The following is a 15,482-nucleotide window of genomic DNA, read 5'->3' on the forward strand; positions in this document are numbered from 1 at the left end:
ATGTAAAAGTGTTTTGAGGTTAACCATGGTGGTGGAATGGTGCAGTATCTTCACTGGCTCATTATGGTTAAAGAGCAGCACCTCCTCTATTATAACCATCTTCCCATTTTTCAGCACTGAACCACTTGCTGTTACAAAAACACATTTGATTTGTGGATGCTTATGACTGGAGTTTTGCTTAGACTATTGTAGCCCATGCAATTTATAAATCTTGATAAATGACGTAAACTGCAGATGAAATAATTACCTGTGCCAATAAACATGACCTAATGGCTGGTCCCATTCAAAGCAGTAGTGTTGACCACTACTATACTTTTAAACGCAGCTCTTTTCTTTACCGGTGGGGCCTGCTCAGAAGCTGGCTTCACTGCCAATCCATTAGTGGAGTGTCTTTAATAAACTGAAGAGTTTTATCAGGCAGATCCGAAGACTTCAAAAATAGCTTAGACGATCTGCATATTAAACTTAGCATAGCAGTATACAAAATAGTAAACATATTTTGTATAAGGAGAAAGCAGTACAAACGCAAGATTACGCGGCATAGCATTATACATGATAGTAAACACATTTTATATAAAGAAAGACAGTACAAATGCAAGTTGTTGCAGGAAATATTTGGACATAAAATATATAAAAATTCAAATGCCATATTCCATGCAAATCCCTTTACAGTATTATTTATAAAAAAGGAAATGTAACAAAATCATGAATGTACTAAATTAGTACCTAAGACTAATTTGTAAAAAGTAATTTATATTACTGCAGAAAAAATGTATGAAAATGATCATTGACATGTTGTACTCACAGCTCCGGGACGGGGATCAGGCTTCATTGTACGTCACCCATTTCGTAATGGAATTGTCATTGTACAGAGTTTTGAATTTGCCTTCAGAGAACAATTTCCGGATGTCGTGTATCCTGAAGGCGCACACTGCAGAATACTGCGACATTTGTGTATTAGGATTAGAGTTTATGTGATATAATACAAATAGGACTACAAACTTTTTTGTTTTTTTGTTTTTTTTTATAAATTATTACAAAACTATCATCCAATCTTACCTGCAAATTTTTACATAATTTATCTTTTAGCAGTCTTCATTATAGTTATTCATACATTTACTTTTACATTTATGTCATTTAGCAGACACCATTACATGTATTTTATTTTAGAATAATTGAACATTTAAGAGGTTGAGGGCCTTGATCAATGTCCCAGCAATGGCAACTTGTAGTGTTGGACTCAAAATCATGACCTTCTGACCAGTAGTCTGAAGCAAACCTGTTAACATGTGTGAACTGAACCATACTCATGTCTGAGGAGAAAAAACTCAGTAGAACACACAGGTAGTCCAGTTGCCTGGGCAGAAGAGGAATACATCTTTTATAAGTAAAGGCACTTCGTTGTAAAGGACAGGACAGTCCAGTTGAGCCTTTTGGAATGATGTTCACTTCTGCAATGTCTGCAGAGCCAAAGAAACAAACAAAGGAACAAACTAAATAAATAGGATTCTTATAATGCCTGAAAGGAAGCATAATTTCAGTGCAATGTAAAATTTTACCTCATTTGCTTTAAAGGGCCTTAACATGAAATGAGCCAAACCCTGCAGGGTGTGTTTTAATGGCACTGAAACGATGCTCTGAACGTGCCTGAGCCCAAGCTGAGAAGAAGGGACAAAACCTGTCACAATATCAGAATATGTTTTTGCATCTTGGCATATTTAGTAGAGTAGAAATATAAGATATATAATATAAGTACAGGCATATAAGAGTTTTAAAACCATGTTTCCTGGCAGGAAACCTCAAGCAAAGACAGACACAATGGTTTACAAAATCAGGTCAGTGCATCTTTTAAAAACATGATTTTACATTTTGATGCTTAGAAAAAATGCTTCAATGCTTAGCAAAAGGAATACATCTCGTATACAAATGTCGTATGAAATGGAGGAACTTCTTGTTTCCACATTGTGTTAAAGAAAGGGTGGAACAGAAAACCCTAGTTGCAAGTTCTGACATGAACAGGTGCGTTTAACTGCTCTAGGAGGCACTTTTTTCCTTCCTCCTGTCACACAAACATTTCAAAACAGTGCTTTTCCTCATAGTGAAACACTGACAACACATTTTGGTTAATACTACAGAAGCCTGAGATTAGTGCAAGCTTGGTGCACTGTAGTGACAAAAATAAACTAAACAAACAAACAAAGCGAAGATCTGGTCTGATATCATATCAGATATTATCTAAGGTCAACAAACGCTTATTTTAGACCAGCCTGACTTGCAATCATTTACACAGCACTTGTGCATTTTGTAAACTTGTTTACTTTTAACTTAAACATGCTTAATTCTTCTTCTTCTTCTTTTGGCTGCTCCCATTAGGGGTCGCCACAGCGGATCATCCGTCTCCATACCACCCTGTCCTCTACATCTGCCTCTTTCACACCAACTACCTGCATGTCTTCCCTCACCACATCCATGAACCTCCTCCTTGGCCTTCCTCTTTTCCTCCTACCTGGTGGCTCCATCTTCAGCATTTTTCTACCAATATAATTCATGTCCCTTCTCTGCACATGTCCAAACCATCTCAATCTCGCCTCCCTCACCTTGTCACCAAAACATCCTACATGTGCTGTCCCTCTAATAAACTCATTTCTAATCTTGTCCATCCTCGTCACTCCCAACGAAAACCTTAACATTTTCAGCTCTGCTACCTCCAGCTCCACCTCCTGTCTTTTACTCAATGCCACTGTCTCTAATCCATACAACATCGCAGGTCTCACCACAGTCCTATAAACTTTCCCTTTCATTCTTGCAGATACCCTACTATCACAAATCACTCCTGTCACTCTTCTCCACCCACTCCACCCTGCCTGCACTCTTTTCTTTACTTCTCTAACACACTCTCCATTACTTTGCACTGTTGACCCCAGGTACCTGAACTCCTCCACCTTCTCCACCTCTTCTCCCTGCAACCGCATCACTCCACTGCCCTCCCTCTCATTCACACACATGTACTCTGTCTTACTCCTACTGACTTATATTCCCCTTCTCTCAAGCGCATATCTCCACCTCTCCAGGCTCTTCTCAACCTGCTCTCTACTCTCACCACAAATCACAATATCATCTTCAAACATCATAGTCCAGGGAGACTCCTGTCTGACCTCATCCGTCAACCTGTCCATCACCACTGCAAACAGGAAAGGGCTCAGGGCCGATCCTTGATGCAGTCCAACCTTCACCCTGAACCAGTCTGTCGTACCTACTGCACACTTCACTGCCGTCACACTGTCCTCATACATGTCCTGCACCACCCTCACATACTTCTCTGACACACCTGACTTCCTCATACAATACCACAACTCCTCTCTCGGCACCCTGTCGTACGCTTTCTCTAAATCCACAAATACACAACGCAGCTCCTTCTGTCCTTCTCTATACTTCTCCATCAACATCCTCAAAGCAAATAAGGCATCTGTGGTGCTCTTCCTCGGCATGAAACCATACTGTTGCTCACAGATGGTCACCTCTTCTCTCAGCCTGGCTTCCACTACTCTTTCCCATAACTTCATGGTGTGACTGATCAACTTAATTCCCCTGTAGTTACTGCAGGTCTGCACATCTCCCTTATGCTTAAAGATCGGTACCAGCACACTCCTTCTCCATTCCTCAGGCATTCTCTCCCCTTCCAGAATCCTGTTAAACAATCTGGTTAAAAACTCCACTGCCATCTCTCCTAAACATCTCCACGCTTCTACCGGTATGTCATCTGGTCCAACTGACTTTCCATTCTTCATCCTCTTAATCGCTGCTCTCACTTCCTCCTTACTAATCCTATCTACATCCTGCTTCACCAACTCCACATCCTCCAACGTTCTCTCTCTCTCTGATTTTCCTCATTCATCAGCTGCTCAAAATACTCCCCCCATCTTCTCAACACACTCTCCTCATTAGTCAACACATTTCCCTCTCCATCCTTTATTGCTCTAACTTGCAGTACATCCTTCCCAGCTCGGTCCCTCTGCCTGGCCAATCGGTATAAATCCTTTTCTCCTTCCTTAGTGTCCAACCTCTTATACAGCTCCTCATATGCCTTTTCCTTGGCTTTCGCCACATCCCTTTTTACCTGCTGCCGCATCTCCTTGTACTCCTGCCTACTTTTCTCATCACTCTGTCGATCCCACTTCTGTTTTGCCAACCTCTTTCCCCTAATGCTCTCCTGCACTTCCACATTCCTCTCCTTAAAACCATACCTACCCATCACCTTCTCATTACCTCTGTTCCCTTCACCTACATGCCCATTAAAGTCTGCCCCAATCACCAATCGTTCTTTCCTAGGTACACCATCTACCACTTCATCTAATTCACTCCAGAATCTTTCCTTCTCCTCCAACTCACAGCCAACTTGTGGAGCATAGGCACTGATGACATTTATCATCATCCCTTCAACTTCCACCTTCACGATCATCACCCTATCAGAAACTCTCTTCACCTCCACTACACTCTTACTGTACTCTTCCTTCAGAATCACCCCTACACCATTTCTCTTTCCATCCACACCATGATAAAACAGTTTAAACCCACCTCCAATGTTCCTGGCCTTACTCCCTTTCCACTTGGTCTCCTGAACACACAGCATATCTACCTTTCTCCTCTCCATCATATCAGCTATCTCTCTCCCTTTACCTGTCATAGTACCAACATTTAAAGTACCAACCCGAACCTCTACTCTCCTACACTGCTCCTTTTCCTGCCGTCTCTGTAGACGTCTTCCTCCTCTTCTTCTCCTCCTTCGGCCAACAGTAGCCCAATTTCCACCGGTACCCTGTCGGCTAACGATACCTGTGGCGGTCGTTGTTAACCCGGGCCTCGACCGATCCGGTATGAAATTCTCATTTGTGATCCGCATATTTGATTTGGCACATGTTTTACGCTGGATGCCCTTCCTAACGCAACCCTCCCCATTTACCCGGGCTTGGGACCGGCACTAAGAGTGCACTGGCTTGTGCCCCCCTAATTGGCTGGGTTTAAACATGCTTAATTAAAAATCGTTATTAAAACTCTCACAAACATCACAATCATTTCTAGATAAAGTCAGAATTCACACAATTATTAAAGAGATTGGGTCTATAGAAAGGAAATGCAGTTTTTCACAGGATCCTGAGAGTTTTTACAGCTAATTTAAATTTGGGAAGCTAACTTGATTTTTTTTATTTTAAAAACATACACTGCTCCCACCTAGTGGCCACTTTGCAAAACAGGTGCTCTTGACACAATTTCACCTACAGGTAGTCAATTTACGACCATTCGACTTTACGACCACAAGCCGCGGCGTACGACAGTGCGTACCAGTTTCCGGTAGCACTATCTCCGCGATTTTGAAAGACAAAGAAATAATTCGTGAATCAAAATGGTGTAGAGATGATAGAAATGGCATAAAATAAACAAATACTACTTAAAGATCTTTATAACATCATTTCACAGTACTGTACATATAGCCTACTCTACTTACGACCGGTCTGTCTGAACCAATCGTGATCGTAAGTCGACGACTACCTGTACTGGGTCTGAGTACAATGAGGCTGTCTGTCCGGATCTGGAGCGGTCTGTTTTTTTTCGCCACCAGATGCCGCTAGTGAGCCCATTTTCCCTACACCCTAAACCAGGGTTAGAACGGCCCTCTAAACAATGCCAAAGACATTTTTTTTACATTTATTTTAAATGATTTACTCATATCACATCTGCTTTTGATAATACATTTCGGCTTTCGAGCTAAATTTTCCCTTAGTTATTATTATTTGTCTGTCTGCTGCATAACAAAAACTAAACTAATAACATAAACTAATCTAGCATTAGGTGGCAAAATAAATAAATGTAAAATTATAAAATAAATATCCACAATTATACTGGTGGTCAATTCATCTTAAAAAATAAATTATGTGGCCCTTACAGAAAAAAGGTTTGAGGACTGCCCTACACCTTACTCCCTAATCGATCCTTCATGTTTCCACCTGTGCCTCATTAGTTATTTATATATTTAATTTCCCTCTTTATGTTGTGTCTCGTTGTCATGATCAATATCACAATTCAATTTCATGATTCATGTTCTATTATTGGTTTCTTGATGTTACTTTATTAGTTTTTGCTGTAGTGTTATCTGCTATGTTTTCTGATGTGATTTGTTTTTTTGACATTATGTTACCCCCCTTCCACTTCAGTCAAGCCAGCCGCAGCTTAAAAAAAATGGTCAAAACAGCTTTTGACCTGCATGTCTAATTGTGCACTTACAGTTTGGTTGCTGGGAGCAGTCAAAATGGATATATACAGTGGGTACGGAAAGTATTCAGACCCCCTTAAATTTTTCACACTTTGTTATATTGCAGCTATTTGCTAAAATCATTTAGGTTCATTCTTCTTCCTCATGAATGTACACATAGCACCCCATACTGACAGAAAAACACAGAATTGTTGACATTGTTGCAGATTTATTAAAAAAGAAAAACTGAAATATCACATGGTCCTAAGTATTCAGACCCTTAGCTGTGACACTCATATATTTAACTCAGGTGCTTTTCATTTCTTCTGATCATCCTTGAGATGGTTCTACACCTTCAGTTGAGTCCAGCTGTGTTTGATTATACTGATCGGACTTGATTAGAAAAGCCACACACCTGTCTATATAAGACCTTCCAGATCACAATGCATGTCAGAGCAAATAAAAATCATGAGGTCAAAGGAACTGCCTGAAGAGCTCAGAGACAGAATTGTGGCAAGGCACAGATCTGGCCAAGGTTACAAAAAGATTTCTGCTGCACCTAAGGTTCCTAAGAGCACAGTGGCCTCCATAATCCTCAAATGGAAGACGTTTGGGACGACCAGAACCCTTCCTAGAGCTGGCCGTCCGGCCAAACTGAGCTATCGGGGGAGAAGAGCCTTGGTGAGAGAGGTAAAGAAGAACCCAAAGATCAATGTGGCTGAGCTCCCGAGATGCAGTCAGGAGATGGGAGAAAGTTGTAGAAAGTCAACCATCACTGCAGCCCTCCACCAGTCGGGGCTTTATGGCAGAGTGGCCCGTCGGAAGCCTCTCCTCAGTGTAAGACACATGAAAGCCCGCATGGAGTTTGCTAAGGACTCCAAGATGGTGAGAAATAAGATTCTCCGGTCTGATGAGACCAAAATAGAACTTTTTGGCCTTAATTCTAAGCGGTATGTGTGGAGAAAACCAGGCACTGCTCATCACCTGTCCAATACAGTCCCAACAGTGAAGCATGGTGGTGGCAGCATCATGATGTGGGGGTGTTTTTCAGCTGCAGGGACAGGACGACTGGTTGCAATCGAGGGAAAGATGAATGCGGCCAAGTACAGGGATATCCTGGACAAAAACCTTCTCCAGAGTGCTCTGGACCTCAGACTGGGCCGAAGGGTTACATTCCAACAAGACAATGACCCTAAGCACACAGCTAAAATAACGAAGGAGTGGCTTCACAACAACTCCGTGACTGTTCTTGAATTGCCCAGCCAGAGCCCTGACTTAAACCCAATTGAGCATCTCTGGAGAGACCTAAAAATGGCTGTCCACCAACCTTTACCATCCAGCCTGACAGAACTGGAGAGGACCTGCAAGGAGGAATGGCAGAGGATCCCCAAATCCAGGTGTGAAAGACTTGTTGCATCTTTCCCAAAAAGACTCCTGGCTGTATTAGATCAAATGGCTTCTACTGAATACTGAGCAAAGGGTATGAATACTTAGGACCATGTGATAGTTCAGATTTTCTTTTTTAATAAATCTGCAACAATGTCAACAATTCTGTGTTTTTCTGTCAGTATGGGGTGCTATGTGTACATTCATGAGGAAGAAGAATGAACCTAAATGATTTTAGCAAATGGCTGCAATATAACAAAGAGTGAAAAATTTAAGGGGGTCTGAATACTTTCCGTACCCACTGTAGTTGCTGCCATAATGGCGTTTTTTTGTTTTGTTTTGTTTTTTACTTTATCCTGATGGTATTTTTAATGGACTGCTGTTCATGGAGACCCACAATAGTACTGCCCGAAATGACATTTAACCCAACATGACCCTGACTATCACTGTATTCATTCAAGTCATTTTACTGTACAGTTTTGGCAAAAACTAAAGGCAAAATCACCCCATTGTCAAAATGCATTAAAAATAGTCAAAACACTAACATAGTAGTACTTGTATCATGGCCCATATTCAATTACACATAAAACATTTGTTTGCTCATTCTTTTAATTTTTTATTCAGTGACTCTGACTATCAGTGTATTAATTTTTAAGTCATTTTACTGCATAGTTTTGGAAAAAGTCAAAGTAAAGTCAAATCACCCCAAACAGCAAAAGTTCATTCTATCACTTATTTTTGCTCACACATTCTGGCAAATTGTTCAGAGCCACAAACTGAGTATTATCGTCTACATTTCAAGTAATTTTAGTATATACTTTTGGAGAAAATTACAAAAAATGTTAAAATTCAAACACTCATGAAAATCTTTTTTTTTTATAGGTCTGCTCATTCTTTTAATTGATACTTGTTCAGAGTAACACTGACTATCTATTTCTAAGTAATTTTACTGTATACATTTTAAGAACATTAATGATAAGACCACTCCATTATTAAACTTCATTCTAACACTTGCACCATTTCTTCAATCTTAATAATTTTTCCCTTCCCTTGCTCATCCTTTTAATTCATTCAGCATGCCTGATTATTACTGTATTAATGTTCCAGTCATTTTACTGTACAGTTTTGGTACTGTACTGTACAAAAGCAAAACCACTCCAAAATTCAAAGTGCTTGGTTGATCTGTAATACCATTGAACTCCCCAGATACCTCATGGCAAAGGACATTGGACACTGTAATGTGCACATTGACAGATTTCAGTCAGTTCTATCCTTTAATGCTATTACAAATGAAGGAATTGTGGAAACTCCACAAAATAAGTTAAAATTCGGCAAAGCCACTGGATCACAGATAGCATTTTCATTTTTTCATGCAAATCAACTCTTTGTGTATGAGGGCAAATGTGCCCCTCTGACCCCAAGAACACTACAGGCATGTCCTGGCTGCTAAGGCCACAGTCAGTCCATTTTGATGTTCTGCATCCAGCTGTATGCAAGGGTCATCCATCAGAGCCAAGTCAAGTCAAGTCAAGTTTATTTGTATAGCGCTTTTCACAACAGACATTGTCTCAAAGCAGCTTTACAGAAAACAACAGTGAAGGTGAATGGTGTGCGTTTGTCCCTGATGAGCAAGCCGTGGCGACAGTGGCAAGGAAAAACTCCCTTAGATGATATGAGGAAACCTTGAGAGGAACCAGACTCAAAGGGGAACCCATCCTCATATGGGTGACATCAAAAGTTTGGTCATAAATCTTTCAACAATACAGAACAATTTGTGATCATCATAGATCCAGCATCAGCTTCTCCATGCCAGGGCCTTTAAACACTCGGCATCTACTTCTCCATGATCATCCATAGGTTTATAATCTACAAGAGCCATGCATACTTAAAGAAAGCAGGCTAACTGGACGCTTCCCTAACAAAAACAGCATCACATTTGGCATGAATACTCTAGAGTGTGAAGCTGAGTCAAAACTGACCAAAACCGCAATACACAAGGGTGGTATAATCCTACATGCATAGATATACCCAAGAGTAATTTGAAATGATCAGGTCTGGCAATGTTTCAAATGCCACTAATGATGTAATGCATAATGATGCATTAATGTATACTGTACATGATGTACCTTTTTATTTTATTTCCATCATTTTTAAGAAACAGCAACCTCAGAGTACACGTAGAAGAAAGATTAGTTGTTTTTATGATATTTGATTATTATTTTAAATCAAGTGAAATTGTTAGTAAATGTGCCCCTGCAGTATTGCAACCTTGATTTTTCTCTGAAGTTTTGTTTTAAAATCTAAAAGAAACACGAGTGAATATTATGAAAAAAGAATTAATCTAAAAATAGTAATTTATACCTAAGATGGTCAACATTGACAAACGTTGACCATCGTAGGTATAAATTACTATTTTTGGATGAATTCTTTTTGGATTCACAATGCAGGATATTGAGAGCATTGCATGATGTGTAAATAAACCTTGATCTTTACACCAGGCCTCAAAAGAACAAGAGGAATTTAAAAGAAATGGATGAGCAGATGAAAATATCGTCCTGAGTGTATTTTTTTTGTATTAATCGTTTCCAAATAACCATTTTTTAGTATTTTCTTTTATTTTTGCAACATAAAAAATCTTTTCTAAACATGCTTTTTCTTGTCTCTCTATTATACTAATCTAAAAAACTCACTCAGATTTTTGTACACTTCACATACACTGAGAATGATGTGTCTGTTCACATAATATTAGAATTAATTTCAAAATAATACATACAATGAGAATGGTGTAGTAATTCTCCTGCAGTGAGCTTTAAGTTTAAACAGCACACATTTGTGAGATCACAAGTGTGAGATCTGGAGGTTTGATGTCTGATTTCTGAAAAGACATACAGGGTGAGCAGTGACAACCGTAGATAAATGACTTTAATGAGTGGAAACAAAGATGTCCATTCTTAGTAGACCAATTTCAACAAGGATATGGATTGAGGTAAGATAAGGTAAATAAATAACAAACTTAGAAGAAAGAGAAGTACACTATGTCGTTGTTATCCTGGTCTCCAGCGTTGGGTAATCCACTTATTTTGTTGTCATTGCTGTTAAATGCTACTGATGGTTCCTTAATTTGGTCTCTTATATGCAGTGACCACTGAGTGATATTTTTCTTAAACCATTTTGGGACACTATAATGCCCTTTGTATAAGTTCCATGTAATAATGGCCAGTAATATCAGAGCTAGAATTATGACCAGGGGCAAGAGAGTGTCCTGCATTTCCATTATCGCCTGCTGGGTTTGGGGATCCACAAACTCTTCCGGCCTCAGCTCATACGTAGTAGTTTGGATGACATAGTCTTGACCATTGAAGGACTCTACACAGATGCATTTGTAGTTACCCTTGTCAGTGTCTGAGACATTAAGAATGAGCAAGCTGTCATGTTGGATGTGGTACTTTTTGTCATTTTCAATTGGTTGATCATTTACACGCCACTGCACTCGGGCCAGGTTTGATCCCAGCTGGCATGGCAGACTGACCATTTGACCCGGGTAGAAGATCTTAATGATCTTGGTGTTCTCTGTAACACAAAAAACTACAACTTTATCCAGTCATCTTAATTTTTCTAATTTTTTTATTGTTTTAATGACAAAGTCACAATAGATTTTAACCGTACTAGCTTTCCTAGTGGATATAAAAATCCATCTGTTAACATACCGACTGCAGGACAACGTGTAGCATTTTTCAGACTCTGAACTACCTTCCTGTAGGAGAAAAGAAAATCAAGAACATAACAGAAAATCCCACCTCAAGACATAGATTCTAGTACAGTCATTACAATATTTAACACCACAGCTCTAAATAAACACTTGATTCTGGATAAGTTCTTTATTCAGAAGGTTTCTAATTGATTCATTTTCTATAAGAGCAACTGGCAGTAATGCTAGTGTCTGTTGTGTATTAATGTGGACATGTTAGTTTAAGTTTAAATTAGTCACTAAATAAAATACTGTTCATATTTATTAATAATAAAAAAAAAAGCATCTTATAACTGATGTGGTGAAGCATGTTAATTTAACAATTATGGAAGTAGTAGCATGACAGTCTAGAGTGTGAAGCTGAGTCAAAACTGACCAAAACCGCAATACACAAGGGTGGTATAATCCTACATGCATAGATATGACAGGTTAAACTTTCACTTCTTTTTTCTTTTTTTAAGAAGCCTGTTTATAACTGCTGACAATTTACTACTGAAATGTAATTACTACATAACTGGAGAAATCATTAATGACTTTATTAAAAAAAAAGAAATGCCATTATTGACGAATTGCAGTGGTAAAGAGTAAGAGTTTTGTAGGACAAAATTTATGTTACCATTTCACACCAGTTCATTGTTTCCAGGTTTGTGTTTTTTTTTTTTTTTTTTTTTTATAGCATATCACCACATCATGTCCTATTCCCCACAACACTAGATTACATTATATGAATAATGTATGCTCAGTACCTGTGTTTATCAGAATGAATGTTGCTTATAGCAATGCAGCTTTTGGAGACAAGGTCCCAGCCACAGTAGGGGTCTCTGGCCAGCACACAGTCAGTACAGGAAGTGTACTTGCTACACGAACAAAACGGCATCTGTGCTACAGCCTCCTCTGAACCAGCATACAGCAGACCCTGAGAAAATATATGCACCAGTTGTTAAAAAGAGGGTGAAGCAAGAACAGAATCAAACTGAAGCTCAAGCTGATGTTCGAAGAATAGCATCAGTCATAAAATGAATCAGATGCGCACTGGAATAAAACAGAATAAGAATGTCATTAATGAATGATATGCAGTTATTTTATGTTATAGTCTTCTTCTTCTTTTTTCGGCTGCTCCCATCAGGGGTCGCCACAGCGGATCATCCGTCTCCATACCACCCTGTCCTCTACATCTGCCTCTTTCACACCAACTACTTGCATGCATGTCTTCCCTCACCACATCCATGAACCTCCTCCTTGGCCCTTCTCTTTTCCTCCTACCTGGTGGCTCCATCCTCAGCATTATTCTACCAATATAATTCATGTCCCTCCTTTGCACAAACGTCCAAACCCTCTCAATCTCGCCTCCCTCACCTTGTCACCAAAACATCCTACATGCGCTGTCCCTCTAATAAACTCATTTCTAATCTTGTCCATCCTCGTCACTCCCAACGAAAACCTTAACATCTTCAGCTCTGCCACCTCCAGCTCCATCTCCTGTCTTTTACTCAATGCCACTGTCTCTAATCCATACAACATCACAGGTCTCACCACAGTCCTATAAACTTTCCCTTTCATTCTTGCAGATACCCTACTATCACAAATCACTCTTGTCATTCTTCTCCACCCTGCCTGCACTCTTTTCTTTACTTCTCTAACACACTTTCCATTACTTTGCACTGTTGACCCCAGGTACCTGAACTCCTCCACCTTTTCCAGCTCTTAATGTGACAAAAGATGCACAGGGCACGACTGTCTATGACTGGCTTTTCACTAATATTATGAAAGTTCTCTAAATAGACACATTTAGTGACAGTTTTCTCTTCAAATGAGGTAAATGGACGTGTGTAAAAAAAAGAGCAGTTCCACATATTTCATAGCATAATGTTCTGGCCTAGCTTATACCTTCCTAATAAGATATTTAACTTTAGCTTAGATCTTAGCTAAGCTAAAGAAATTGCAAACTGGATTGAAAAAAAAATCTTTTTTTTTTTTTTTGGCTGCTACCTTTAATGGTCGCTTCAGCGGACCATTCGTCTTCATATATCACTCCACCACATCTGCCACTTTTAAACCAACCACCTGCATGTCTTCCCTCACTACATGCATACTGTAAACCTCCTCCTGGGCCTTCCTCTATTCCTCCTGCCTGACGGCTCCATCCTCAGCACTCTTTTACTGATATACCCCATGTCCCTCCTCTGCACATGACCAGGCCACCTCAATCTAGCCTCTCTCTGTGCGATCCCTCTGTCCATCCTCATCAATCCAGCTCCGCCTTCTGTCTTTTTGTCAATGCCACTGTCACTAAACTATAAAACATAGCAGGTCTCACCACAGTCCTATAAACGTTCACTTTCACGCTTGCAGATACTCTTCTATCACAAATCACTCCTGCCACTCTTCTCCACCCACTTCACCCTGACTGCACTCTTCACTTCTCTAACACACTCTACATTACTTTACACAGTTGACCCCAGATATTGTACTCTGTTTGGATTCTACTGACTTTTATTCCCTTTCTCTTCAGCGTAGACCCCATCTATCTAGGCTCATCTCAAACTGCTCCCTACTCTCACCACAAATCACAATATCTCCAGATAAGCAAAACTAAAAACCCAAATAACTTCCTATTTGCTATTATATTGTTATTATATTTTGCCCTGTGTTGTGCAAGTTTGCTTCTAATATAGCTTGCTGATCACTTACAGTTGCTAGCATGAAAAGCTTAGCGTTTTTTTTTTTTTTTTACAAAAAGGGAAGGTATAGTGAAAAAATGAGGTGAAACCCTGATGGTCCATACAGAAATAGTATAGAAATAGTTCGATTATATTAGAAATGAACAACAGAAGTAGGCAAATACGTTTGTTACAGGATTGATATAAATTGAACAATAAAAGAAGCTCTCTCTCTCTCTCTCTCTCTCTCTCTCTCTCTCTCTCTCTCTCTCTCTCTCTAATATATATATATATATATATATATATATATATATATATATATATATATATATATATATATATAAATGATCTTTCTTTGCTCAAATACAAGTCAACTTCTACAATGTTCCACTTTCCTGCCATTATGAACATAAAAACAGGATGTAACATGACAATGAACCACTTTAACCAACACCCTGGCCTAAAACAAATGGTACTTAACCATTCTCAGGTTGACCAACGATCAGTTACTGGAAAAGTGAAAAACAACTTATAACACATTTGTGTAGCTTCAGAAAGGAAAATGTCAAATGTAAGTGTTTTGAGGTTTACCATGGCGGTGGACAGGCGCAGTATCTTCACTGGCTCATTATGGTTAAAGAGCTGCACCTCCTCTATTATGAACATCTTCCTATCATAGTTGACTGCTTTCAGCACTGAACCACTTGCTGTTATAAAAACACATTTGATTTGTGGATATTTATGACTGGAGTTTTGCTTATACTATTGTAGCCCATGCAATTTATAAATATTGATAAATGATGTAAACTGCAGATTAAATAATTACCTGTGCCAATAAAAATGACCTGATAGCTGATCCTATCCAAAGCAGTAGTGTTGGCCACTACTATACTTGTAAACGCAGCTCCTTTCTTTAACAGTAGGGGCTGTTTAGAAGATGGCTTCACTGCCTGATCCATTAGTGGATTGTCTTTGATAAACAAAAGGGTTTCATCAGGCAGATCATTAGACCTAAAAATCCCTTTCTGCCTTGCATCATCGTTAATACACTAGACAGACAGACAGACAGACAGACAGACAGACAGACAGACAGACAGACAGACAGAGAGAGAGAGAGAGAGAGAGAGAGATAAATAAATAAATAAATAAATAAATAAATAAATAAATAAATAACTCAAAATACAAAAATAGTAAACACATTTTGTATAAGGAAATGCAGTACAAATGCAAGTTGTTTCAGGGAAGACTTGGACAGCAAATATAACAATTCAAAAGCCATATGTCATATTTTATGCAAATCACTATGCAAGTTATTATGAAGGAAAATAACAAGATCATTGCTGTAGTAACCTTAGTAACTGAGACCATTGGCCAACACATTTCAAAAATCAAAATCAACCACTCAGCTGTTAAGTTTATTTTAATGTAGTTAAAGCCCTTT

General features: G+C 39.1%; 1 protein-coding gene and 1 long non-coding RNA gene across 2 annotated transcripts in view; both read right to left on the minus strand.

Annotated features, from left to right (window-relative positions):
* Positions 1-15,482, minus strand: part of LOC310717519 (semaphorin-4E-like) — a 66,632-nt gene that overhangs the window by 27,497 nt on the left and 23,653 nt on the right. The window lies entirely within an intron of this gene.
* LOC310717820 lies at positions 1,358-5,573 on the minus strand. Its single transcript, XR_014530948.1, has 3 exons — positions 5,504-5,573; positions 5,278-5,355; positions 1,358-1,451 (listed from the first exon to the last, which is right to left on the minus strand). It is a non-coding gene; the product is annotated as an uncharacterized lncRNA (long non-coding RNA).

The sequence above is a fragment of the Silurus aristotelis genome, assembly GCF_946808225.1.
Source record: "Silurus aristotelis genome assembly, chromosome: 22".
Lineage (NCBI taxonomy): Eukaryota > Metazoa > Chordata > Actinopteri > Siluriformes > Siluridae > Silurus > Silurus aristotelis.